We start from the raw sequence: 27,579 nt of genomic DNA, 5'->3' as shown, positions 1-27,579 counted from the left end.
GTACGACGATACGAGGTTATATTTGCCTTGGCGATTGCCTAAAGACAAAGATGAACTGCCAGTGGTTTCTCCATCTTTACAGTTCGGAGCCGTGGCCCTCCAACTCTTGAGTGCAGGTTACTCAGCGTTGATACGTCCACCGCTGTGTGGCTGTGTATTTTGTTCCCCAGAAATATCAATGCATGCAGGAGGGCTCTTCCCTAAGCAAGTGCAGAGAATACTCTCTGCAGATGTGCAAACAAACAGCAAAGGCGTAGGTGCTTGCAGATGCCTGGTATTGGTGTTTTTGAAATATATGTTTGGGTTTTGGTTTTTTTTTTCCTCTCACTACTTAACATGAATTAACAGTTTAGTTCAAATTTTACTGACTGAATCCCTACAAGCTGTTATAGTGCTTAGGCAGTTTTGGGGGTCAGTTTAATGAAGAAAAAAAGAAAAAGGGACTTGCTGACATACCCTAGTTCTGTTTGTACTACTTTTGTCAAAGGAGAGGCATGGTCTCAATACCCAAATCAGAACACAAAATAAAAAATTTGTCTTTGTTAGGCTTTGTATGTAGACAGAAATAAGCTTCAACTGATGTGGGATTTGGTAAAATTAAATATGCCCACTGGGGAAAGCTGTTATTGGATTTCATAAGAAAAGATTGATTTCAAAAAGCTCAGACTGTCATATGAACAATCACTAAAATCAGTATTTTTATACAGCAAAGGCATAAAAATTCCAATGACAAAGTGAGTCACAGTTTCTTCATGGAAACAGGTTTCCAAAGCACCCTGAGAAGAATGAGGCAGTTGCCCCAGGGTTGGCATGGTGATGATCCTTTCTTTTGCTCTACACCTGAACAAATGAACAAATTAGATTTGCACATTACTTGACAATGCCAGAGCTTCTGTTGCCTTTTTAGTCATCTATTTTTCAGTATGTTTTTTTCTGAACATGATTTTATTATCTTAAATGAAAGGGTATATTTCATACTGTATCTATGCTATTGCTAAGGCTTCCATTTCCTCACTTTCAGCTGCTCCCAGTTGTTACCAGCTTATAAGAGATACTTGGGCTACACTCACATAGGCTCTGTATTTGGATGTGCAGAAAATTATTTTCCCCGGTTAAAGTACCTCGTAGCAGCCGACTGTCTGTGGGGTAATGTTTGAATTTTGACTGTGTTCCGAATGCAGCCTGAAGTGATCCCTGATTCTTCTGCTTTGGTTCTGTTGGCTTTGTTTGTTTCTTTAACCTGAGTCGGATTTGGGGAGATGCCTGATTTGGCCCAGTTCACTTTCACCTAAACAACTATATTATTGGCCATGCTAGGAATAAAAGGAAGCATTTAAGTCTTTGACTGGTAGCAGTGCTTGGCTACAAGTGCAGTTATAGTTTATTAAAATAGGCTAAGGATCTTACAAAATATATTTTAAAGTGACACTTTTGCATGTCACGCATCACTTTATTTTTTTATAACCTTAGAATTAAAATTGTGGACTGTGACAGATGATCTGTAAGAAATCTATATAGATATTTAAGATTCCTAACAGAATTGAAGCATGAAAGTTGCAGAACTAAAGCTGATACTTGTAAGAATAATGAATCCACAGAAATCATAGAAGTACAGATCATTGCACAGATAGAGACCAATATAATAAACCAATAAGCATAAGGATGCTCAAGGAAGAAGGTGATGAAAAATAAAGGCAAACTTATGCTAGTATAAATATATAAGAAGGAGAACAAGAGAATGCAGGTATGAAAATTAACTTGAATATTGGTACTTTTGCAGAAAAAAATAATTCCCTCAGGCTGTTGTCCATCTGGTGCCCAGTTTATGTCATACAAACCAAGGTCATCTTAACAAACATGTAAGCATATTCATGGCTAACAAGATTTGTAACCTGCTTTGGGTTTTGTGTTTATAGGGTGTTTATTTAATTGGGTGGATTCCATTAAAATTAAGCTGTGATTTCACAAGCTTCTGAATTTGTTCCACTTCTATGAATTCCCTACCTTTTCTCCCAGTAGTTTTACATTTTAACCATTTATGGTGACTAGCGGGAGGAACAGCTGAACTGCTCATGCTTTTAGTTGGAATTAGTAAATGATTAGTTGTCAGTACTGCGGTCACCTTCAGAGCCTGTGTTAGGCTGTTGGGGAACAGTACGTTTGTTTAGTCATCCATCGAACACTTGGGATATTAGAAAGTTATCATCATTACCATAATAGCAACTGCAAAACCAAAGTTCCATCGTTGCTGTAATAAGTGAAAATTACTTGTCTTTTCCCTCTTCCCCTTCTAGAACTTTCCAAAATATGATTTGTTGGAAATCTTTGCCTGGTTTTTATGTAAAAAGTCAGTGCTTTTTTTCCAGCACTATGTCAAAAAATTGTAATGTGTGGGTTGCTTATACCGCTCGCTGCCAGTTTGCCTATTGGGTGCTAAACCTGACCTATTCTTTTTGCTTCCTCCAGTACATTTGCTTGCATTTAATGCCTCGTCTCTCTTCCCTCATGATTTCCGTGGCAAAATTTGCCCAGTTTTCTTTCTGGTAAAGATTCCGCTAAGGTTCTGGCTAGAAACAGAATTGAAAGTAGTATGGTGATTTTAAAGTCTCTAACTGTTACAGATGAGTAGTAGAATATTGGGAGTGTTCCTGCTGTCTGTGCTTCAGAAAAAAACCCAGGATATGTACAAAGTAGAGGTACAAGAAGGTTTTGGAAGGCAGAGAAAATGCATTCCAGTGGGAGATTTCTGACTTCTGCTTGAGCTTACAAAAAAGAAACTTAAGACTATATAAACATCTTCCTGTGCAGAAAATATGAAATATTATAGTGTTCTTTAATCTACCAAAGAAACCTGTGGCAAGAAGCAGTAGCTGGGAGCTAAAGCAAGGCAATTTCAAATTAGAAATAAAGCACATGCTGTTGCTTTTTTCCCTCTGTTTCACAGAGATTGTAATTAAACTTCGGAACAGGCTACATTGCAGTAGAAAATGGGAGACGTCATCTCTGGAGGCTTTCAGATACAGTCTATCTACTTTCTGAAAGTTATTTTCTGGCTGAACACAAGTTATGGGGGCTCAATATTGGAGGTAATTGGATGGAATGTAAGTATCTGTGAAACAAAAACTCAGTGTAGACGAACTAATCTCTTCTCCTGGCCTTAAATGTATGAAAATATAGATTACGTTACTGGAATGTGTTTGTTTCCTATACCTAATTGGTTTTCTTTCAGGGCTCAAAACATTTTAGTCGCTGTAGCTTGCATCGCTAACCTTTAAGAATTCAAAACAATGTTCTTTACTGCTTGCTGAATTGTCACACACTATACGTCTCTAAATCCATCTGACTGTGCAATTTCCAATTCCTGATTAGCACCAGGAGCCCAGTCAGGGATGACAGAACGGCATCCAATTTTGTTGATCTCTACTACAATTACAACAGTCAAAAGCTGCGTAAGTGCCATCCTACAGCTTAAATCTCTTGAGCAAAGCCTGCTTGAAAACATGCTATATCTCAGGGATTATTGATGGAAATCGGGTGATTGCCAGAGAATTTTAAAAAGAAGACCTTCCTAGGACGCATTACAGCACAAAGGTGTAATCCACAAAGAATGGACTGTCTTTAGTGTGAATCTCCATGGATGAATTCCCCACAAAGCACTGGGTAGAAGGTGCCACGAGGCAGTTGCAATAGCTTTACTCCCGGAGCAAGGTGCTCCCTTGATTCCAAGGACGCTGTGTCTATTTTGATTTAAAGTTTCCGTGTTCTGTGTGAGCAAGTCAGAAACTGCACTGAGATTTTATCAGATATATGGCAGCGAGAGCGTTCAGGAGAATTGATGGGGTGAGGTTGAGCCATGTCCGAAATGCCCTATCAAAGAACTTCGAGGATTATTTTCTGAGAAGAGTGTCAGCTACTGTTACATCACTGATTTAGTACAAGAATGTGTGCGCCTACTATGTCCTCATCCCCGCCCTTCCTTGTTACGCCTTGCTGTATTCGTCTTCCTCAGCTCTTACTACCAGAGTGCAAGGGATTCCCTTCTTTCAAGTACTCTTTGTTTTGATTCACTTTGTCTCCTTGGGTATTTTTCTTCCTCCTATTTCTGATTGCCGCTGAAGTCCTTTCTCCCAGAAGATATATTCATTCAGTATTCTTTTTTCAGATTTTATTAGTATCGGGTCAGAGAATAATATAAAAAATGACTGTGGCTGCAGACTGTTCACTGAAGTAAGTTGTAAAAGATTTTTAAGAAAATTATATGCTCTTTTAAGCTATGATCTTTGTAAACAAATTGAGTATACCAGCACAAAACTTTCCTGTCTAAGATATTATGACAGGTGTTGAGAACGCAATGCTTTGGTTAATCCAAACTTGAACACAGGCAGGTTGTTGACAGTGGGCTTTTCCCAACTCCTGCCTATCTGTAAAGACCTTTTTGTGGTCAGTATTGCTATCGTCCCTATCTCTGTGCTCTCAGTGCTTCTGATCTAGACTTGGTTGCAGCAAGGACAATGTAAAGAGGAGGGTTTTCCCACAGAAAGGCTAGCAGTCCTTTTATTTCCTGCAGAGAACTTCCCTTTGGAAGGCAGAGTTGTAAGGAAAACGAACCTATGAATCCTGACTGAATTAAACCTTCAAGCACAACCCAATCTATTTTAGAATGATAGAATGATTTAGGTTGGGAAACACCCTTAAGATCATCTAGCCTAACCATTAACCCAGCGCTGCCAAGTCCACCACTAGACCATGTCCCTAAGCGCCACATCCAAATGTCTTTCACATACCCCCAGGGCTGGTGACTCCCCCACCGACCTGGGCAGCCTGTGCCAGGGCCTGACCGCTCTTCCAGTAAAGAAATTTTCCCTCATCTCCAACCTAAACTCCCCTGACGCAGCTTGAGGCCGTTTCCTCTCCTCTCATCACTGGTGACTTGGGAGCAGAGACCAGCCCCCCCCTCACTCCAGCCCCTCTCAGGCAGCTGCAGAGAGCGAGAAGGGCTCCCCTCAGCCCCCTCTTCTCCAGGCTAAACCCCCCCCAGCCCCCTCAGCCGCCCCCCAGCACACTTGTGCTCCAGACCCTGCCCCAGCCCCGCTGCCCTTCTCTGGACACGCTCCAGCCCCTCCAGGCCCTTCTTGTCCTGAGGGGCCCAAACCTGAGCCCAGCACTCGAGGTGGGGCCTCCCCAGGGCCGAGCACAGGGGCCCCATCCCTGCCCGGCCCCTGCTGGCCACACCAGTGCTGACACAAGCCCGGGGGCTGGTGGCCTCCTTGGCCACCTGGTAACTGCTGGCTCATGCTCAGCCGGCTGTCAACCAAGTAATGGGTTTGACCTGCCAGCTGGTAGGATGCCTGAGGTTCAGCACAAGAGTCACAGTGTCCTCAGGTCCCAGCTGGCTTGCATGCTTGAATCTGGGGGTAGATAGTTCAACCAAGAGTGCAGTTAATTCTTTTAACTCTCTGTGAATTTGAACGCTAGCTTGTGCGTCCTGTAAACTGAACGCATTATCTCCTCTTTCCACCACATACTCGTATATACGTACTTCCTGGGGAAGAAATTGTCTATATTAGCATTTCTGTAATGCAGAACAAGCGTTCTGTCAGTGTTGGCAGCTCTTTTTTACTACAGGTCTCAAATGTGAATTGAATTTTATATAAATTTCATGCTGCGACTTAAATTGTCTCCCTTGAAGAATGACTACGTATAACACTCCTTTTAGTGGAGAGTCCTCAAAGAATCCCGACTATGGGACTCAGCAGTGGAGTTACAAATCAAGAATCAGGTTTTAGGTAAAAGACTACCTTATCCAAAGCATTTTTGTTACAGTAATTTCAGCTGTTTCCTTCTTAAGGAGGAAGGTTAGCTACAATTTTTTAGAGTGCCGGGTATTACTGATGTTCTACATTCCCAAATATCACTTCCCAGGTGTGAAACTTGGCGCTAAGTCATTAGATCATTCTGCCTTTGAAATCTTCCTCAAAAAAATCCTTCACATGTAAGGAAGGATAATTTTGGAAAGCCAATCAGCAACACATATGGCATGCTGGCTGTATTTCTTATATGTCATATCCCTGCAGAAGACATGGGGGAAGCTCAGGGGAATTTTTCATTGATTTTTAGTGCTGTCCAGGATTTCACCCACAGAGGACTAGTGGCATCCTACAACAGATAACCATTAATACCTTTGCTCCCAGAACCTCCTCTGTGGAAAACGAAGAAACAACAACAAAAAAAATAACCACATAAAAAATTCTCATTCGAAAGCCAATAACTTCTCTGTCCTCTTCCCTGTAGAGGAATGAACCTGAAAAAGCTGTTGTAGGTGTATGCATTAGGGAATGTTGTGATAGGAGTGTTTTGCAAAATACTTTTAAGAAGAGCTTTTACCGTGTTTACTGGTACAACATCCAGTGCAGGGTTGTAATCATGCTCCCTGTTAAAGAGAATTAAGTTAATTCATTTTCATGTTGTGACCTGCAACAGTTTAATTTACCTTATACTCTCCTGCTTGTTAATACAGGCTGGACAAAAACATGATAACTTCAGGTTATGTTAAGTGTCTGATTTGTGATGCAGCTTACCTCTGCAATGACTGCACTGTTCAAATTAATTAATACCAGATCATTATCTTGAGATGGCAGGCAGATGTTGAGGTTATGGTGTTTGTGAACCCTAAGCGCGTTTTTTTTTCTGTGCAGATCATGAGCAGTTGCTATATAAATCGAGGATCCAAGGTCTAGGCCTTCTGGCAGTCAATTGGTTTTGTAATTATCTTAGTAATAGTTCTCAATTATTATTCAGTAAAGGTCGTCTTTCCTCTGCTAATGGGTCATGGCACCCTCTAGGGATCCATAGATGGGCCAGTTCTCATTTTTCTCATGCAAATGACTTGCCATCTGTGTGCCATGCAGGTTCATCTAAGGCATTTCTGAAAACACTGATTATTAACATCAAAGTTGCAGGTTCTGACAAGATTGTAAATTATTTTAAATATTTTAAAAGATGAGCTTTGTTTCCTAAAATCATCAAGGCAGTTAAACGTTGTGGACAGGTTAGTGGCAATTCTCTTGAAGTAATACAGTGAATGAAAATTCAAAGTTGGTTTTTGGTTTTTTTTTTTTTACTAGATCATATATATTCTACCTGCTTATCTCTGTCATATCTCTGGAATTTAATTCACAAATGATTAGGTTTGGAACACATTGGAAATGCTTTTCCTTTGAAATTAGAGGCAGTCTGTAACGTTAACGTTCAGACAGATCACTGATGTATATGGCAAACTTCCCAACCTTTGGAATGTTTAAATATTTCCAAGACCTTTATTTCAAATAATATTTCAGGCTTTTAGTATGTTTTTTATGCCAGTCAATATAACTCCTGTATATGTTCATTCAGTAATATTTTTGTTTTTCATAGATAGAGTTGAAATCCAAGATCTTCACTGTTACAAGGTTTTTTTTACACTGTTACTGTGTTTTTTTCCAAAGGAGTAGTGATCCTATATTGCAGACTATTTCTCCATAAAAAATACTGAATTAGACTTCAATAGAAGCTATACTCCAATAGAAGGTGGTTATGCTGAATTTTCCTGCTGTGAAAGTCATCACCCTTCTGGTTAGCTTTTCCCATAGTCTGATAACTTTGTATTCCCGTTGATAGCACAAGCTCCAGCAGGCTTTGAATCAACAAGCTTTAGAAGACACACGCTATCACTGCTCTCCACCCACTGACAGTGCTGTCTGGATCAGGAACACGTGCCGTAGGAGGCTTGAGGCTGTGCGCATGCATTGCTCCAGCCACACCGCTGTTAAATCTGGCCCTGGCATTACCTAAACGATTGGATCTTATGGAGGGTCCCTGCCCTGCTCTGTCCCTCTGTTGTCACGGCTGTTGGGGGTGTTTCTCTGCCTCTCCACCCTTTTGGTGGCACTTTTAGCAGGCATTTATAGTTCAGAAACCCTGATATGCTTCTCTCTGCTCCATCCTAATGATGACCCACCTGCCTTTGTGTCTGCCCCGCTGTATTCATTTCTGCCGTGTGATTGCCTGGGGGAAGTTAGATTCCCAGCCAGAGTTATTAGACTTGCACAAAACTTCTTTATTCCTTTCACTACATTGTGTTTACTTTGCAGGCTGTGCTAACAATGAATAAAATGAAAAAGTTAACAAAACTGATAAAGTCATCATTTGCTCCTACTCTATTGTAATAGCCGTGCTGTAATTGGTGCTGTTTCATATAAAATTACCATATAAATTGCACCAGCCAAAGCTGCAACAGAAATGGCAACAGTATTTACAACAAATGGCAAATCCCTGTTAATTATTGATAGCCTAATAAACACACCATTATAATTCATTCTTATAATTCATTATTAATAATAACTCTTATTTAGTATTCATTGTGTAAGGATCAATTATGATTAACTGTTCTAAAAATGAATGGTCCACATGAACGTTTCTATTTTCAGGGCCTTTTCCATTGAAAGAATGCCTTTCTGTATGAAAATGCTTTGTTGATGCAGTCAACAGGACAGGCATGACTATGTCTAAACAGCCAGTCCAATGTCCTTACCCTGGTGTCTATAAAAAGCTGTTTCAAGCTCTGTCGGACGCAGTTAAGGATAATGTTTCTTCGGATGGTATTTCTTGCCCTTAAGGTGGTTGGCTTATGACTTAAAGCATGAAGTTATGTAAAATAGTATATTTTTTTCTACCTGTGGATGTCCATAAACTATCCTAATCTGTACTTGAAACGTATTGGTCCTGTAGGATGGGATTCAGGTGACTACCTAAGGAATATAATATAGGCACAGGCAAGTGATCCAGATGGTCTAGGCTCTTTTTTATACCAAATTAAAAAAAAATCTAGCTGTTTAAAATATACTTCGCATCATCCTATAGTAGGTTCCTGCATTTGGGCAGATGAATAGTACCCCAGAGCCCACTGAATGCACCAGCTAGAGTTCTGTTGACTACAATAGGAACCCAGAAATCTAGTTCAGATGGTGGCAGCTATATTTCGTAAATATCTAAAGTTAAATGAGACCATAGAATCGTTTAGGTTGGAAAACACCCTTAAGATCATTGAATTCAACCATTAGCCTTAACCCACCCAGCACTGTCAAGTCCACCGCTAAAACCATGTCCCTAAGCGGCACATCCAAATATCTTTCACATACCTCCAGGGATGTGGGGGCTCAACCACTGCCCTGGGCAGCCTGTGCCAAAGCTCGACAACCGTTTTGGTGAAGAAATTTTTCCTAATGTCCAACCTAAACCTCCCCTGACGCAGCTTGAGGCCGTTCCCTCTCGTCCTGTCACTGGTGACTTGGGAGCAGAGACCAGCCCCCCCCTCACTCCAGCCCCTCTCAGGCAGCTGCAGAGAGCGAGAAGGGCTCCCCTCAGCCCCCTCTTCTCCAGGCTAAACCCCCCCAGCCCCCTCAGCCGCCCCCCAGCACACTTGTGCTCCAGACCCTGCCCCAGCCCCGCTGCCCTTCTCTGGACACACTCCAGCCCCTCAAGGGCCTTCTTGTCCCGAGGGGCCCAAACCTGAGCCCAGCATTCGAGGTGGGGCCTCCCCAGGGCCGAGCACAGGGGCCCCATCCCTGCCCGGCTCCTGCTGGCCACACCAGTGCTGACACAAGCCCGGGGGCTGGTGGCCTCCTTGGCCACCTGGGTACAGTGCAATTTACCTTTAGTAGTAATGAAGTTTTGCTTTACTGCTTAGCAATGTCAGAGAGAGCTCTTTTCAAAATAAACTCAGCCCAGAGTTCATCAAGGCATCGTCATAAATCCTAGTGGCTTCACACCTTAAGTTTGCTGGTGAAGGAGGCTGAATTCCAGGAGCTACAATGACAATGTGTCCTTGTGCGGATCTGCAGAGTGATCATCAGGTGCAGTGCGAATGAAGCTGGCTTCTCCAGAAATGACAAATGAATTGAGCTTTTGGTCTTAAAACTTCTCACATAGATGCAACCTGTCCAGTCTTTCTAGACTGCATTGTCAGAGTGACGACTTTTGCCATCTAGAGATAGTAACGTCACTGCTGGCTGTAGGAAGACCAGGACTAAAAGTATCAACACCTAGCACTACAGATAGTATTTTCTTTTTTTCACCACTTATTTTTTTATTTTCAGACCTCTGTTCCAAGCGTGGCTCAACAGATAATTGTCACTAAGAAATAGCAACAGAGCATACTGATTTCTTATAATGCAGACCTAATGCCTGCCGCCTTTGTTTCAGCTTTGAAGCTTCTGACCAGACTTTGTCTCATTTCTTGCTTTGTCCCTTGTTTCAGGTTTTTGATGCAGGGGTAACTCTGCCGTATTTCCTGTTAGATGTTACGTGCTGCAATTTTCATCTGTTATGAAATGCACGGAGACTACCAGTGCCCACCAGTGCATGGGGAACGTGCCCCTGAGTGTGCCACGTGCCTCGGAAGCACCCTGAAGCTTTCACAGTGACTTTAGTTGAACAGAGCGCCAGAGTATGATCACTGCATGCCAAGGTGAGACCTTTCTTCAGGTGTGACTGTATTTCAAACTGCTTTATTAGGGGGAGTTTGAAGTACGCTGTCTGTAGGCAGCATTCTTGAGGTATCCGGAGTTCCCTGGCACAGAGTAATTTCTGCACATGCATTTTGTGTTTGACAAGGGTTCTCCACTGTCTTTCCCCAACTGCCCCCTTCAGAACTTAAAATATCCTATATTCTGTGTCTTTTTGCATGGTGTGCCAGCTCTCACCAGCTGTGATTCTCCAAATACAGTGATGCACTATAAAGCAGCCAACCGACTTGTAAAGAGATACGAGTTTGTGTGCCAAGGAGAATTTAGCATAATGATTCAACTGCAAATATAAAACGTAATTTCAAAGAAGGAAGAGAAGAAAGTAAAAATGTATATAAATATGAAATATATAAATATTTTGATATTTTAGAAACCCAAGCTTAATTTTTTCAAATAATGTCTTACTCTGCTGTATGTATAGCATCCAAGACATGCTGAACGTTTTTCAGCAGATAAGTAATGATTCATTTAGTCTGTGGACACAAAGTAGTATATAAACCATGTAGTTCAATAAATGCTTTGTTTCCAATTCTTATTACACTGTGATATACCTGGAATAATTCCAACAAGTCATTTAAAGGTAAGTGCTGGCAGCAGAATGAAGGTACGGCAGCAGCCTGAGTGCCTCATGGCGCCTCTATCAGCAGCAGCCCAGGCAGGCTGCGGCATGGCAGCACCGCCGCCGCCTACGCGCCTCATGCTTCGCACCCTTCGAGAAGCTGTGCAAGGCCGTACCGAAGCGTCGCTTCTTAACCGCTGTTTGCAGGGCCCAGGGGAGGTGCCGAGCATGCTTGGTTGCCCAAGTCACACCTTCATATTGAGGCGTTGACACATCTTAAATAAGAACAGGATTTGATCTCTCTTTAACTGATCCGTGGCCCTTTATGTGGAGCCCTCGGGCAGTTCTCGCAACTGCATCGTGAGGTAATTAACTATTGATCTCGCCCCTCTTACAGATGATGAAAATGCTCACGCTGTGTTTCAAGGGATGATCATTTTTACGCACTCTGTTATTTTTCCTGATCAGGCGAGCAAAATGCACAACCTTGGAAAAATATTTTTTTTTTAATCTAGTTTTGTCGTGCAAAATTCTAAGTGAGCAGCCTGAGAATTGATTCTGGGTTTGGGATCAGAAACGATTCTCAGGGCGAAAGTTCTTTCTGTCATCTAAAACCCTGTGGTAGACTGAGGACGTGCTCTGCGAGCTACCTGATCACCCAGGGCCTTGGCTGGTACAGATACGGGTAAATAAACCACCTTACAGCTGTCATACACCCAGACTCCACAGCTTTCATCTCTCCTTCATCAAGAGGCAATAATAATATTACTAATAATAATTTTGTTACGAATGGTAGTTTACTTTCAAGGCATTTAAATACATATGCTGATATAATTTTTTAATGGTTGTATCTGTAATTGACCCTTACAAAGTCTTTCTAGGAAAAAAAAAGGCGCTCTAGAAATACTATCTAGGAGTGAAACTGTGACCATCTACTATTATGGAAAACAGTCTATGAAACCGTTCTGCTATTTTAAATTCATTTTCTAAATGTCAGCGGTCTAAAGAACACAACCAAGAAGTTGCTATGATGATACACGCTTTTATTATGCAGCCTAACTGAAGAGCAATATTGCGCTTAAAAACAAACAAGCAAGTGAAAAGTGAAGGATTTTGTTCACAGAGAACGCAGTTTTACCATGGGCTGTAAACATGACTGAGGCAGCAGCATGCTACTTTTCAGAACCCAGATAATGAACAAAACAAAGTGAGGAATATCGTGAATCATAATTCACTGTGAATGCAAAATATTCAATATCTTTAGTCCTTTAATTTTTTTTCTTCTTCTTTTTTTTTTTTTTTTTTTCCTTTTTTAACTAAAGAAATATACATATTTTGATCGCTTCGCTGGAACCTCAAAACATGGAGATATATCAACAGTGAGACACAAAGCTACATCAAATGCCTCCTGGAAAGTGTCTTTGTTGCTGGGGCAACTGCAAGAGCTTTTACTTTTTTTTTCAGCTGACTAACATTTGCAGTATTTCCCACCTAGTGCAGGAAATGGTGGCTGTTTGCATAAACATATATTTAAGGCTTAAAAAAAAAAAGCCAACTTTGAAGTTAGTCCAACTGTTAGTGTTTATGGAGGAACTCGTGTGCCAGGGAAGTAGCTGCCTGTCCATCAGCTCGCTGTGGCAAATCTGCCGCTGCAGCGTACTCCTTTTTCATCCTCCGCGTGTTCTTTTTGTCTATGGGATAATTATCAGTTTCGTTATAACAACTCTGGCATTTAAGCGTTGTACTGATCTGAAGGCAACCTGGGATATTTTATATTTGCAAAACCCATTTCGCCCTTCTGTAATAGAACTCTATACTGAGCACAGGGTGACACCGGGCAAATATCGAACTGTCTGATATTTAGAACATAAAAGATGAAGAGCGCGATATACTCTTGTAGGTAAATGCAGACTGGTAAATAAATGGAGGCAACTAAACTAGTTAAGCCCGATACACGATTTTTTTACAATTTAATGACTAGTCATTCAATAAATATTTGCTTATTTGTCAGATTAAGCAGTAAGTTAAATTAGTCGTCATAGCATGAGAATGCTAGAAAGGTTTTTCTTTAACTTCGCTTTTCCATTTAAGGCGTTCATATAGGCAGATTTTGGTAACCTAGGGAAGTAGGGCTGTGCCATTTGTGAATGCCTTGGGAACCTAACAGCGCCGAGGAGGGTGTATTTTAGGTTTTTACCATAGAGACAAGTTCAATAACCAGGTCAGCTTTCCTAGGAGAAAAGAAAGCAAATAAACTCGGCCTCCCAGCCGAACTTAATTTGATGCAGGTCAGTGAAACGTCAGTAGGCTTTTGGACATAAGTGAGTAAGGAAACAAATAAAAAGCGGTTCTTTCTGTTGCAAGATAATTTTTTTTAATTTTATACTTGTGAGATTTGAAGCCTTCCTAAAAAAGTGAAATTCAAATATAGGTCTTTGTTTTGAAAATTACGCTTTTCTTTTATATGAACATGGGGAACTTGGGCTTATCATGTTTTTATAGTATTTGAGATTACAAAAAAGAATCTGTAGCTTTATGTGCTGTATTACTGTGCCACAGACCAGTTTAACAGCAATCTGAGAAGGTATAGTTGTTATGCATTTTATGTGGTGGGGTGTTTTAAATTCACTGAATGCACTTCAGTGAGGCTTTCCTAAAGATCCTTCTTGCCATTGCCTTTAGTCTCCTTTCATTCATGGTATGTTACGGCAGCCACAATTACATTTGCTGCCTTACGTTCAGTAGCTCTAGAAGGTTTCATAGGAGAGTTTTTAGCAAGTCTAAGAAACAGATATAATTTCAGGTTTTCCAATTTTAATTTTGAATAAATAGATTTAGGAAGAACTGAAGCAACTGATTGACATTACTAGACTGATGCTGTCCAGACACAGCCATACAATTCTCGGTTCATTTGTCTGACTTTCTCCATTCCCACTGCTACAGGAAGCAGGAGCTTCCCGATTTGATGAAAAAAAATGCTTGGTCCAAATTGATGGAAAACTTAAGTTCCATAATATTATTTCAAAGGATTGACTAATTTTAATAAATAAAGGTTAATTCATTAGGGATTAAACCTGAAATTTATTTTCCTTGGGGTGTACGCCAAAGTTGTTTATAGGACCTTTGATCTCTTTACTAAGGTGTTTCACTTCACCACATTTCCAGAGAGCAAAGGAAGATTCATGCCCCGATCTATCTCACAGCACCCTTTCCACCCAACACCGAAGACAGCCAGCTGCAGATTGGCTTCATGGTTTCAGACCTAGGGCCGGCCTGCAGTGGTACGATGAAAGCTTTGTCATAAACTGATCGTGGCCTAACATTTTTAACTTTTTTTCCATCTTTTTTTTTCCTTTTCCTGGTGGGGGCTGGAGGATTTTTGTAAGTGAAGGAAGATTTTGTAATGCGAAACCATTCAGATTGCTGCTTTTTAAGTTGTCTCTTTACAGAGCTGGCATCGCTTGTTTTCCATAAAGCACAGGACGCTTTATTTGCTGTGAATAATGAATAGTTATCATAAGAAAATAAACTTTCCGCGTAGCGGCATTTTATTATTCACAAATGTTACTAAACATATATATATGTTTTTATATATATGGTTTTTAATATATATGTTTTATGTATACATAAAAACAATTATGTCTGGCCTTCACTGCCAGCCAAGTGGGCTTTTTTGCTCCACTGAGTGGCATGTCCTTCATAAAAACAAGGTATTTTCTTTAGCACTAAACCCACTGCGTTGATAAGTGATTTATTCTATTTTGTAGAAATCAACTAAATATTTGAAAGAGTGTATTCACTCCTTTTTGGATAACATTCATTCTTCAGTTTTGGTAGTAAATTCCAACATTGTTTCTACGTCATTTTACCCGAAATATTTGCTAGTCCCTTTCTCAAGGACTGAGAAAATAAATATGCAGGGAGAAGGAGTTTCTATCAGAATATCAGAGTCCCGTGAAGTCCTAACCATTATCGTACACATTCAATTTTAACCCTTTCTCAGTACTTTGAGCCTATCTCACCGGTACCACTTCTAAAATGCACAGCATTCATTTGAGCCTAAACCTCTTGTTTTAATGGTGGTGTCTTCACCATTGGCTGTGGAGTTGATGAATACAGAGTGGTGTTCAATACACCCTGATGTAAAAAAAAATCCCCTCTCCGTTAGCTGTGCCGTATAATCTGGAACATACACATGCGCCTTCTCGGGCAACCGGCTACGGACCTTGTGCTCTTCCAGCCCTGATGAGCCTTTATCCCTGCTTCTCTCTCCTTGCAGCTAAAGCAGCTTTTCCTGGGTGAACTGTCAATGAAAGCATGCCCCGCAGTGCTGCTCTCCTCCGGACGGCTCCGCTGCTCTCGCGTCTCGTTGGAGGGAACGAGGTGGGTAATAGACAATGTGGTGTTAAGGGCAAGTGAAAGAAAGTCCTGAGACTGGAGTGAGTGAGGGGATGGGTCTGAGAGAAGGGAACAGATTACAGGAGTGAGACCTACTAGTGCCCAAGTGCCTCTTGCTGCAGTCCTTACTGTGAGGTGAAGAACTTTGATGGCAATAGCTCTGCCAGTGGGGGGACCAGGACCTGTAGCAAGTGGAAAAGAACTGAGGGATCATTTGATTTGTCTGAAAACCCCACTGTCCCGTGTACAGAAGGGGCAGTTAATATCACAATACTTGGAGATGCTTTGGTACTTTTTCTAGTATTCATAGTGGGAAAGAATCAAATTAACCCTGTTCACTCCTGGCAGTGTGAAAGCGCCTTTGGCAGCCAGTGCAAAGGACTGAATATGAAAACAGCAAAAGGCCTCAAAATGCTTATCTAACCCTCTAGTCGTAATGAGCTCATCCACTGCTCCAAGCCTTTCTGGGAAGGCAGGTATACACGGCGTTCAGCACCTCGAATGGCATGGTTGGCTGCACTCACGCTGGGTGCTTCCTAACGCTGACAAATGACCGCAGGGATTTAGTTAACCAGGAGCGTGAATGATGACAGAGCTAACGCATACGTTCTAATGCTGCGCACGATATTTTGTTTGCTTTTAACAGTGTAGCCAAAGTGAAAAAATGGATGTAGGATTTTTAAAACTTCCCAAGAAAGAGAAAACATTGTTTGAAGCCATGGAAGCTGCATATCCACTGGCACAGCAACTAATGCAGTTTGCTTCTCCAGTATTGCCCTGAAGTCTCTTTAGAGAGTCATATATAAAATGCAAGTACATAACCTGCTATAAAAAGCTACAGTAGCGCCTTTGGCAAGTTCCCCTGGCCTGCAGAGGATAATTACGTGTGGAACGTAAGTGCAGCTCCAAACCGAACCTGATTAGATGTCCAGCTTTTTCTCATACAAATGCCATGAGATCTATCCATCCTAATAAGAGTATCTGTGATATCTTGATGTGGAATTTGACTTTAGGAGCCTAACCAGGGCTCACTTTAGCAAAGAAAAGGTAAGTCTAAAGGGAGGAGATACTTTTCCCGTCAGTTAGAAGAAGCATTTAGATATGTACAGAGCACTGTCAGGCCCCGCTTCCAGTCTGGTGTTAGCCTCCAAGTTAGTGGTGCAGCTGGAGATGTGAGCGAGCCAGAAGGGCTAGCTGGTTCTGGATGGAAACGCGTCTACAGCAAAGGCCAGCTTGGAAATATTGCTTCGTGTTTTAGCCAAATACCAGACAGAAATTGTCACAGCCGAAATGTTACATTTAGCAGAATGTACTTAGGCCTTGGTTATTTATCATAACTAAGCACAATTAGCTGCTTAGGAAGGCCTGACTTTTAAAATTAGTTCTTTATAAGTAAAATTGCGATTGTTCCTGTGTGGTTCCCACGAATACCATGGTTCCTACGAGTACCACATATAACAAGAAAAACGAGACATCTGCATTTTGAAGAAGCTTCTACAATGTTTTAAGATAATTTTGTGATTTCTAGGCATTTACCAATGCTCTTAATGGAATTATGGGATTTATGCTGTTAGATCACCCTATTTGTCTGTCCAGACCAAATGGTCTTTAGTCATGGCTAAGACTTGAGCTAGTCAGAAACGTTTAGCAGAAAAGGCTTGTGCTAGAAGAATTACGACGTTCCTAAATTATTCACGGAAACATACAAGTTCTGATAAAAAACTTTAAGCCAGCTAGATTGCTCCTGTCCAGGTTGGACTCTGCTGAGGAGTTTAAAAATGAAGATTATGGAGAAGAGAGAAAATAGATCCAACAATTAGTGAACTCAGATGTGGAGGAATGAGATTCAAGTATCATTTATGCAGACAGAGTTTTGACACATATGCAGGAAAAGAAAATATAATTATACATTACAAAAATTACTGGATAAGAAAATGAGCAACTTGATACAGGTTTACTGTGTAAGATTTGAGGTGCAATATTTGCAGTTAAACATTTACGTAAATGAAAGCTGCGTGTATATTTCTGTACAAATGATGTATATTCCCGTACAAATGATGAAATGATGACCCTCATTTCAGTCATTCAAAAAAAAAAAAGAACGTTTAAATATGTAAATCGGAGATGAAGTGAGTTTAGGGAGAGTTATCAAAAATGTCTGTTATCTTTGAACACGAACATATGCTCACTGTGCTAATTCTGTAGGCTCCTTAGATCAGATGTAGGCATGCTGCAGTGTTTTGCATTGTTTTAAATTTTGACTTTGCATTTCAACCCCAGTTTTCCTTTTTCCTAAGGTTTTTTTTTTTCCTATTACCAAATGCCAAATTAAGAAAGGCCATCTGAAGGGAAAAACCTTACTGTGTTCCTCTGTTAGACTTCAGAGGCTGCATCTTGCTGGTTACTGACCTGAGAACTGTCCAGAAGAACGTGAGACCAGAACTTGGCCACTCCATATCCTCGTAAGTAAATCTAATGTACCACAGCAGATAAACCTTATTTAAAATGGTTAAGATCAGAGAGCCCCAAGTTTTTAAATACATTGTTGTGGTGGCTCTATGGATTTGAAGACAAGTCAGTCGTCATTTTAGGAGATGATATTTGTCACAACAGAAAACAGTGGGATTTCATGGATGGAAACAAATTCCTCAGTTCCTGGTTGTACAAAAAATTCAACTGCAGGATCCTTCCTCGTAACTTATAGAAATAGTCTCTAGGGCACAATGATAGGATGAAGTTTGACTGCTGTTTTATCAATCTCATTACTGTTTGGTGGTTTTTTTTCTTTAAGATGAAGATGAAAGCCTGGTGAGCGGTTTATGTTTTTGTTTCTTACACAATCCACAAAATATTTTTCTACTAGTTTAAGCACTTGCATCCCTGTATTTTGTGCCCCCAAGAGCCCTTTCGTTAAGGTGTAAATACGTTCCTAAAATAATGAACGTGCCATTATCACCCTTTTATTCATCTAGGCACCCAGGAAGGGAACTGAAAAGGCATTTAGCTAAAAGCATACTTTGAGGGTAAATAGATAACATTAACATAAGAACCTCTGCAGATCATTCGTCTGATTATTCTCTAATGTATCCTCCCTTGAGTTTTGTTTGCCAGAATGCAGTGTGAGATAAATGGCAGGCGCATCCCTTTACAGAGGCTAGAAGTTTTATTCATGGCTCACCTCTCTCTCGGCGCTGGGCTGATCCAGCAGAGTATTCACTTACATCCTTATCTCCAGCCTGATGAACAGCCCCCGCCTGCATCCTGTGGCTGAATCCCTCCTGAAAAGAACAGGTCACTTAGGACTAAATGATATTGTACGACTGCTGACTTATATTTGACGAATAAAAACCACAGGAGGCACTAAACGGTGCAGCATGATTCCCCACGTTCTTTATTTTCTACAGAGTAGGCAGCTGCTTTGTTTTACATTGTCCACGCTGGGTTCCCGCAGGCTTCCTCCTGGAACGGGGCGAGCACGGCACGTCGTGGGGCCTGCTAAAAAAGCCTGAAGTAATGGGACAAAGAAGATGTCAAAATATTCCGCTTAAGAAAAAATGTTCTGATTTTTTTTTATCCTTTTTGAGGTGACAGCATTTTGACTTTTTGGAAGAAAAGGTTTAAAATATTTGCTCTTTGAATGAAATGAGTAACCCCTACAAAGATTTTAGGCGCGTAAGTATACATTGCTTCCCTAGGTAAAGTGTCCTGCTGGCTACCTATCTGTAATAGACTCCTTTGAATTTGAATTTGTCTAGCTTCTAGCCGCTGCATGCAAGCACACTTTTTCCTACCCTCCGTACCAACCATGAAAATGTACATCAGTCTCTGAAAATTTTACAAGAGGAGTTTGCAAAATCAGCCAGGCGACTGGTTATTATACCAGTGTTTCAAATCTTAAAGCATTTTCAAGTAGCTTTTGCTATCAGAGACAAAGGTAATGGCTCCTAGGAGTTACTGTGAAGCTTGCCTCCGTAGCACGGACTCAAAGCACAATCTTGTTACTGACCCATGTGCAAAATAAATACAACAAATAAGCTTCAACATCTCCAAATAAAAAGTTTTGATATTCTGTCGTCCTTGTGCTTTAGCACTAGGATTGGCAATGCCTCTCTAACACAGGGTTGGATTTTTTGGTTGACTAACAGGCGTTGTTCTTGACTAAGGTTGCACTCTAATCTTGGATGCTATACGAATTCAAAGAGACCTAATGAAGATTTGTGGAAAATGCCTTGGCATTTTTCCATTACTGCTAATAGGATTAGAGAGGTGATGAATTGCCCGCTGGAGAGTTTGATACCTCTGAATAAAGACGACGACCTGCAAGCAATACTTGCAACCCAGCTGTTGCTAGTTATGGTGCAACATTGCGTGGCAGCGCTCTTTCTTTTTCACCACCCACAACTTCCACTACTGTTTTTACAGACTGATCCGTACAGGTCAGTCACCCTTTGTACGCCCAACGGTTGCTTTCCAGTATGTCAGAAGCCGCAGGAGGCAGGATTGGTGTCTACTTTTCATAGAAAGGGGAAAAAAGACAGCAAGAAGGAGACGTGTCACAGATTTCTTAGCCTAGAAATTGCAGGCTTGTTGAGCTGATCAGCTGACAGTTTGGTAAGTCGGGCCCTGACGCTTGTCCAAGCGCGTGCTCTCAACTTGAGGACTAATGCGAGTTAGTGCAGTCTGTGAGGAGATGGTTAAGGTGCGTTATTTTATGGCCTGTGCTTAACAGTGTGTGCTAGCTTGCCCCTGGCTTATCTGTCATGTAACGCTTAAATAATTTACTAAATAATGGGGTTGCATCTCTAAACTTTTAAAAGTTTCTCATCAAAACAGCATTTCATGAGATTTGAATAATTTTCCTTATTAGGTTTTGTTCTCTGACAATAGATGTAATGAGAAGGAGGAGATTTATACGTTCTGCCTGTCTACGAGAAAAAGGTACATTGATATAGCTATAGTTGGTCAAGACCTTTTGCATTACACTTTTCTTGGTTAAAATAGCAAAATCTAGCATATTAACAACCTGACATTTATGAAAAACAGTGGCTTGATTTTTTTTGACTCAAAACCACCTTGGAAAATATTTGAAAATTATCAAGACATTTCATTAGAAAACTTTGTAAAGACATTCCAAAGCATGAATTTGATTTTAATTTTTAGCGAACTAGGTAATGCTCTTTACAGGGAGAAATACTTAAGTCGGATGAAAGATTTTGAAGTTATTACAATAAACATAGTGTATTTCATATTTGACTTCACATCAGTGTGAGGTTGGGAAGTTCCCTTCCATTTATTCCCTATTTTTAAAACGTGATGTGAATGTAGTGATACTACGATAAGTCAGAGCATTACTTCTAATACCAGCGAGTGTAATTTTCAGTGGAAGTGCTGAGAAAACGGGTTTTCTCGGGGTGGGGGGGGTGGGGGTGGGGGAACAACAATCCAAACCAAAAATCAAACCTTGCTATTTGATAATCTTGTCTTTTCTGAAAACGTGGGCAACAAAAATATTTTAGAAATGTTGCAATAGTGTCATCTATGTGTCTGTGTTAGTTTGATTGATGTCTTTGTTCTTATCTATGGGTTCCCAGCCTGGGCTGCAGTTCCCTGGATATTTCACAATCTCTCCTTTTCCTTAGCCACTGCTGAGCCTCACAAGAGCCTCTATACTACAAAAGATGGGGAAATTAGAGGAAGGCTAGCATGAAGTCCCGGTCGTCTCTTTCCTTTGGCCAAAAAATCAGACTTTAAGTTTTTAAGTACTAATTCTTTAACTTAAAAGTTGTTTCCCCCCTCTACTGATAGAGCAAACACCTCACAAAAGCGAAGAAATGCGTGCCGCCAAATAATGTCTCCAGCAGTCACCCCCACAGCCACAGGTAAATGTCTGACTGGCTTTGATTTTCTTCCTACCTATTCATGACTGTTCCTCAGACTTCTGAGTGGACTTTATTTCCTTATTTTCTTACCCTGATGCACTGGAATTAAGAGAAGACATCTAAAAACATGTTCATGGAGATCACCAGTTGGTTTTGGTGTTTAAATTGCTGGCTAGCACGTATCGCTGACAGGCCTTGTCCAATGAACAAGTGATACACATTTAGAACCTAGAGAAACAAATCAGTCTGGGTTCATCAGAAGCCTTTCAACCTTAACTGCGTCGAAGTACTCTGTGAAGACACGTGGAGGGAAATTGCAGAAGAGTTAACACTTAACACTGGAGAACAAGGCTTTTGAGGGAGCGGCTGAGGGGGCTGGGGGGGTTTAGCCTGGAGAAGAGGGGGCTGAGGGGAGCCCTTCTCGCTCTCTGCAGCTGCCTGAGAGGGGCTGGAGTGAGGGGGGGGCTGGTCTCTGCTCCCAAGTAACAAGCGATAGGACGAGAGGAAACAGCCTTAAGCTGCGCCAGGGGAGGTTTAGGTTGGATATTAGGGAAAAATTATTTACTGGAAGAGTGGTCAGGCCCTGGCACAGGCTGTTCAGAGAGGTGGGGGAGTCACCGTCCCTGGGGGGGGGTTCAAACAACGTGTAGAGGTGGCACTTGGGGACTTGGTTTAGGAGCCATGGGGGTGTTGGGCTGTGGGTTGCACTTGATGATCCCAGAGGTCTTTTCCAACCTTATGATTCTATGATTCTTTGATTCTACCTTACTAGCACTACTTTAACACCAGGTAGTGTGTCATGATGTAAGCTGATCCTTTTAGTAAGGATAGGACCCAAAATTGGGAGCAGCAACTCATCTTAACAGAATAATTTAAAGGGATCTATAGCCCATTTTCACGACCACACAGGAGCAGAACAGCAAAGCAGCAGAAGTGACATATACATCATTGATTTTTATCCCTTTCAGAACAGTCTTTCACAGTATTTTTAATGAAACATTAAATGATTGTAACATAAACTGTAACAGAATGGCATAGTTTTATACTTTCTTAATTGGATGCTAATATCCATGTCAGTATTTGCATGAAAAATGGTGTACTAAGCCAAAATATCAAGGTTTTTTAAACTCATAATCATTCTTCTGCTGATACCATCTGTCAGCTTAATCTTCACCTCCCAGAATTCAAGGAAGAGGGTGCCTTCAGGGAAAGGAAAAGGAAAGAATTACTGTTATGAAAGTACAGTAAATTAAGTTTAGACCATGGACTTGAAATCCCACTTGATTAGACAGGACTTATTTGTTATTAATTGTCAAAGTTGGAAAATAATTAAGAACTACAGTTGGGGCACTGTCACTCGTCCTCCCTGAAGATGCCGTAAGGCTCCCTGGAGAAGGCGATGGAAAGCAGCACGCGCGCGCGGCCCGCACAGCAAGCTGCCTGCAGAGAGGTGACGGAGGCTGCCTCTGAGAGCGCCTGGCTCAGCTGAAATTCCCTCGTGAGCAATGCAAGGCTGGGTATCCTCTGCACTGCAACGGAGGGCAAGCGAAGGAGTCTGAATTGCATACGCAGCGTGCTTGAGTCTTCTTGAGCTTGTCGTTTTTACAGCGACCCTGCATACAGCTATGGCTTGGGACAAGCCGCTTGGTACTTGCCATTCCTAGGATACACGTCCTTCTTTGGTGTACCATCAGGTATCCACTGAGAACGCCAAATCCTTAGAAAAAAAAGGGAGGAGTGGAGCCGGAGAGTACATCACCTGCTGCAGTTTATTCTGAAATTAGAACATATGTGCAAAGCAAGCCTGTATCTTCTCCAAGATTATCTCAAATCTCTGCAATACTGCAGGGGCTACGGGCCAATTCTTTCTTACTTTTGTAGGAGGGTGCATTTTCAACTATCTCCAGCTGTTAGCAAATCCTTCCACATGCAGCTACTTTACTAGTTTGCCCTAAAGAAATTCAAAAGCTATTGTTCTATTAAAATGTCGCTATTGTTTGAATTTCAAAGCCAAACAAATGCATCGGCTCTTTAATGTTTGTGTTTGTAGAGCGGCTGTGCCTCCACTGAGGTCCTTGGCCTCTGCAGACAATCCCTGCCTGTGGGACGGCACAGGCGAGGCCTGGCTCGTCTCCATCGAGTGAATCTAGAGCAAAACAGTTGGTGCCGAGGTCTGTCCCCTGCACGCTGGGGGCTTACTCTGCATTAGCTCTGGTCTGATCACGCAGCCCCCTTAGGGAGCGCAGCGCGTTGTGTGATCTCAGTGTGCACCTCCCGTTCGGGCTCGTGCGAAAGGAATCTGCTTCACGCGCTTCAAGAGAATTTTGCAAGCAAGCCCCTTCGCAGTCAGTGGGGAGACTGGCAAGAATTGCTTCAAAGGTGCCCATCTAATCCAATGAAAAAAATATATTTAATTTCTTTTTTTTTTTTTTTTTTTGCTTTACTTTAAAGCAGTATGAGCTCTGAAAAAAATATACAGGGTATTTTTAAATATTTTTTTTTAACAAACAAAGAAGTCAAAGTGTTTTAATGTTGAAATGCTTCGATTTTTTCCTCTCTTTTTTTTTTTTTTTTTTTTCTCTCCAGGGAATACTTGTGGCTTTTCATACTGCTTTGAATAGCTGGTCAGAGGAAAAGGAGGAAATAAAAACTTGATCTACTAATAGCTACTCTACTGCCCTGCTAACTATCTGCTGCTGATGCCTTCCTCACCTGCAAACGTGCCAGAAATAATTATGAAGTACCTTGAAGCAGCATGTAAGAAGTCTGCCCAGAGAGGTGGGGGAGTCGCCATCCCTGGAGGTATTTGAAAGACGTGTAGACGCGGCACTTCAGGGCATGGTTTAGGAGACATGGGGGTGTTGGGTTGGACTTGATGATCCTAGAGGTCTTTTCCAACCTTAATGATTCTGTGATTCTAAGTGTGTAGCCCTTGGTATGTGCATAGAAGGTGGCATTTGCAGGCGCCTCCAAGCCAGCAGCTAGGGAGTCTTTGCTTCAGGTTCTCCAGCTAGGGCAGGAGGTACAGTGGGAGGAGTGTAATTTAAAGAAGACAAGGGGAAGCAGAAATGTAATTTTCATACAGAAAAGTCTTATTTTTGTCAAAAAAAATCAAAATTGTTCCAATAAAATTTCCTTCCAGTAGCTGGAATCAATGCTGCCAGTGCCCATGACCCTTTCCAGCTCCTAACAAGGCAGACAGGATCAGACTGCATCAGAACTCCAGTGTCAGACAACTGAGCTTTTTAAATTCATTTTATTTTCCTATTATCCAAACTTAAAATTAATCATGTGGTTAACTGAATGGGATGGACCAGTTGGCATAAGGAGAAATACTGTTAGGTTCTATCTTGCAAAGCTGTTCTGCTTAAAGTGGTCTTTTTTTTGTCCCAAGAACTAGATTATATAGATAGAAAAAAAATCTTTGCACAGAACAGTTTGCAAATTCGAAGTTTCATCAGGTTTTTGTATGCATATGCGTACATATAGGTACATATATTTTTTAGTTTATTTATATAAATGGTATTGTATTTTTCTTTTATTCAACTGCCTCCCCACAGCTCATACGAATTTTCTGAATTATTTTCCTATGTTTGCTTGTCTGTAATCCCAGAATGACTTTAAGTGATCCTACTGAGCAAATTTCCTAGAAATAGAGTCCTCAGATTGGTGTTCTGGTAATTTAATGGCAGAAGACTGATTTTTCAGAATATTAAAAAAATCTGGGATCCCTATTTTGGTTTTCCGTTCTCTTTCTTCCTCCTCACCCTTTCATTCAATAAGTAATTGCCAGATTAAAAGAGGGAGAGGAGTGTTTCGTGTATTTTCTTGTAAGTAATTTTAAAGCTCAAGTAGTTTATCCTACTTCCATTTATTAATACAAGACAGAGTCTAAAGTACACACAGACACAACACACATATTCATTTAGCAGTGACAGGTTAACCAGACTTTCTAAACAAAGAACATTAAACACTGTTCAATCAGTGTCATCTTCCAGTTCTTTGTTCGGTCCATTATATGGAAACTGAATGAGAAATTAAATTCCCCCATCAGATAATAGTCAGTCGTTCTGATGCAAAAGGATTTCCATAATTTATCCTCCAAGATGAAATTCCACCCTTTGCAGAGGACCAGCCGGAGGCAGGCGAACCACTTCACTCTGACCTAAGTTTATTGAAGCCTCAAAGGGCACGTAAGGCCCTGTGCTGCTCCTTGCAGAGAGACGGTTTTTACTGCGAGGCATCGTGTCACCTCCCTTCCAGAGAAGTTAATTGTGGTTATACCGAAGGCCAAATTAATTTCATCATCAGCTTACAAATCAAAGTTGGGTCAATGAAGACTATCATACTACTTCAAATAATAAAATCCCTTATAAGGTGAGGAATTATTTGTGTCCCCCCTTGGAAGTATTTCTCTTGGGAAATGAAATGGAGAAGGGCAGAGAATGGCAACTCCATCTACTTAATACATTCTCAGTGTCCTTTCACATGCATAAGCCTTTAAGCCAGAGCTACTTGGCTTTCCTTGTTGTTCAAAAGGTGTTCTGAAACTTTTTTGTGTGTGTCACTGACGTATTTCTCTAGAAGACATCCTAGCCTGAACTTTAACTCAGGACCTGGCAAGTAATTTAGCACTTGCTTATTGAAACGTGTGCATAAGCCTTAAAACCATCAGCGAGTTCCTGCACAAACATCTGTCTTTTCAAAAGGTAACACCCTGTCAAAATGCCCCGGAGCAGAATCTCTTCCTGTGGTTTGAAGTAAAAGCAGGGGAAGCTATAGTAGTCAGCCAGCAAGTATTTTTGGAAAGATGACAGCTGGGTTGTCAGACATTAATGCTGAATTACACAATGCTTGTATGTTACAGCAGAAATGTAATAAGCAATTATTCTTACGTTATCATATATAGGGCTGCCAAACTACTGTCTGAGAGGTAAGATAAAGGGGTCCCTACGAGTTACATTGATATCAGGGGGTTTCCATCAAATGCAACTGATGTTAGGTCTATTTTCACTCTTGTCATGTAAGGAAGTATCAGCTTAAACATCTGTCGTGGAAAAAAGATATCAAGAGGTAACATCTCCAAGGCAGAATTATCCCCAGCATGAGAAAAGCAGGCAAGCTAGTTACTGTAACTGTCGCTGATGAGAACTTAGCTTCTTCATCAGCAGATTTAGTATACAGAGTAAAATCATATTTACTTAATCTTCGGTCTTGGAAGACTCCAACACATTTCACTGTATTTCACATATGTCATTTTTACACAGCACTATTAAAAAAATCACTGCAGCCTTCAAAGAAAGTAAGGGGTCTCTGGGTAGTATTTATTTAGATCCGTTCTCGTCTTGAAACAGGAAGTAAAAGAAGTGAAGTCAGGGAGAAGGATGAGCAAATATATTGAATAACTTATTTGGCAAGAAGAAACCAACCCCAGACAAGGAAGCCTAGAGCTGGAAAAGAGATAACTGAAGTTGATACGACACAGGTCTGTGCAATTGTAAATGGAGAAGGTCATGGAGAAAATGGTTTGTTATTTCTCAAAACAGAACGAGGGGACAAGTGGACTGATTAGGTAACAGGTTCAAAACAATCAGGAGATAATTTTCCAACAGCTAGTTAAACTGTTAGTTTAGATAAACTAGTTAGTTAAACATCTAGTTGAATTCATAGCTATGAGCCAGAAACATATCCAAGGTTAAAAGGCCAGCAGACAAAGTGATGGAAGGTAAAAAAATCCATCAAGGATTTAGAAGATATAATCTCTGCCTGAGTCACAAAGTCTTATTCTCATATTTTTCCCTAGGTGCATGCTGCTGGTCACTACTGGAGAGTGGCTAATGGCCTAGGCCAGACCTGACAGGGCCCTTCTCGTGGTCTGACCTACGAAGGTAGGAATTCATCTCACTTCAGTTGTCAGGAACCTACTGAAAGTCAGCTAACTACCGTAGTTAACAAACTATCATGGAAAAGGAAGGCCCTTAGGAAAAGAAAAAATATGAAAAGAAAAGAAAAAAACAAACCCTCTTCAAAAGTCTTTCCATTACCTTAAGGTATCAACTATTAGAAATTCTATTTGAAATACTTGTGTGGTTTTCGAAGGAGCAACATTCAGCACCTGCTCCATCTTGCCTCCTGGTAAAGCTTAGATAAGAAGGGCTGTTCTCTAGACGTATGACTCTGC

General features: G+C 41.1%; 1 long non-coding RNA gene across 1 annotated transcript; it reads left to right on the top strand.

The window, feature by feature from the left end:
* The first annotated feature begins 10,295 nt into the window (after positions 1-10,295).
* On the top strand, positions 10,296-27,572 carry LOC142059618 (uncharacterized). Its single transcript, XR_012661451.1, has 9 exons — positions 10,296-10,504; positions 15,401-15,504; positions 17,897-17,981; positions 18,971-19,191; positions 20,387-20,457; positions 21,159-21,398; positions 23,985-24,200; positions 25,526-25,775; positions 27,202-27,572. It is a non-coding gene; the product is annotated as an uncharacterized LOC142059618 (long non-coding RNA).
* Positions 27,573-27,579: the final 7 nt, after the last annotated feature.

This window comes from Phalacrocorax aristotelis, chromosome 7 (assembly GCF_949628215.1).
Source record: "Phalacrocorax aristotelis chromosome 7, bGulAri2.1, whole genome shotgun sequence".
Classification (NCBI taxonomy): domain Eukaryota; kingdom Metazoa; phylum Chordata; class Aves; order Suliformes; family Phalacrocoracidae; genus Phalacrocorax; species Phalacrocorax aristotelis.
This window is presented reverse-complemented; position numbering and strand designations above follow the sequence as displayed.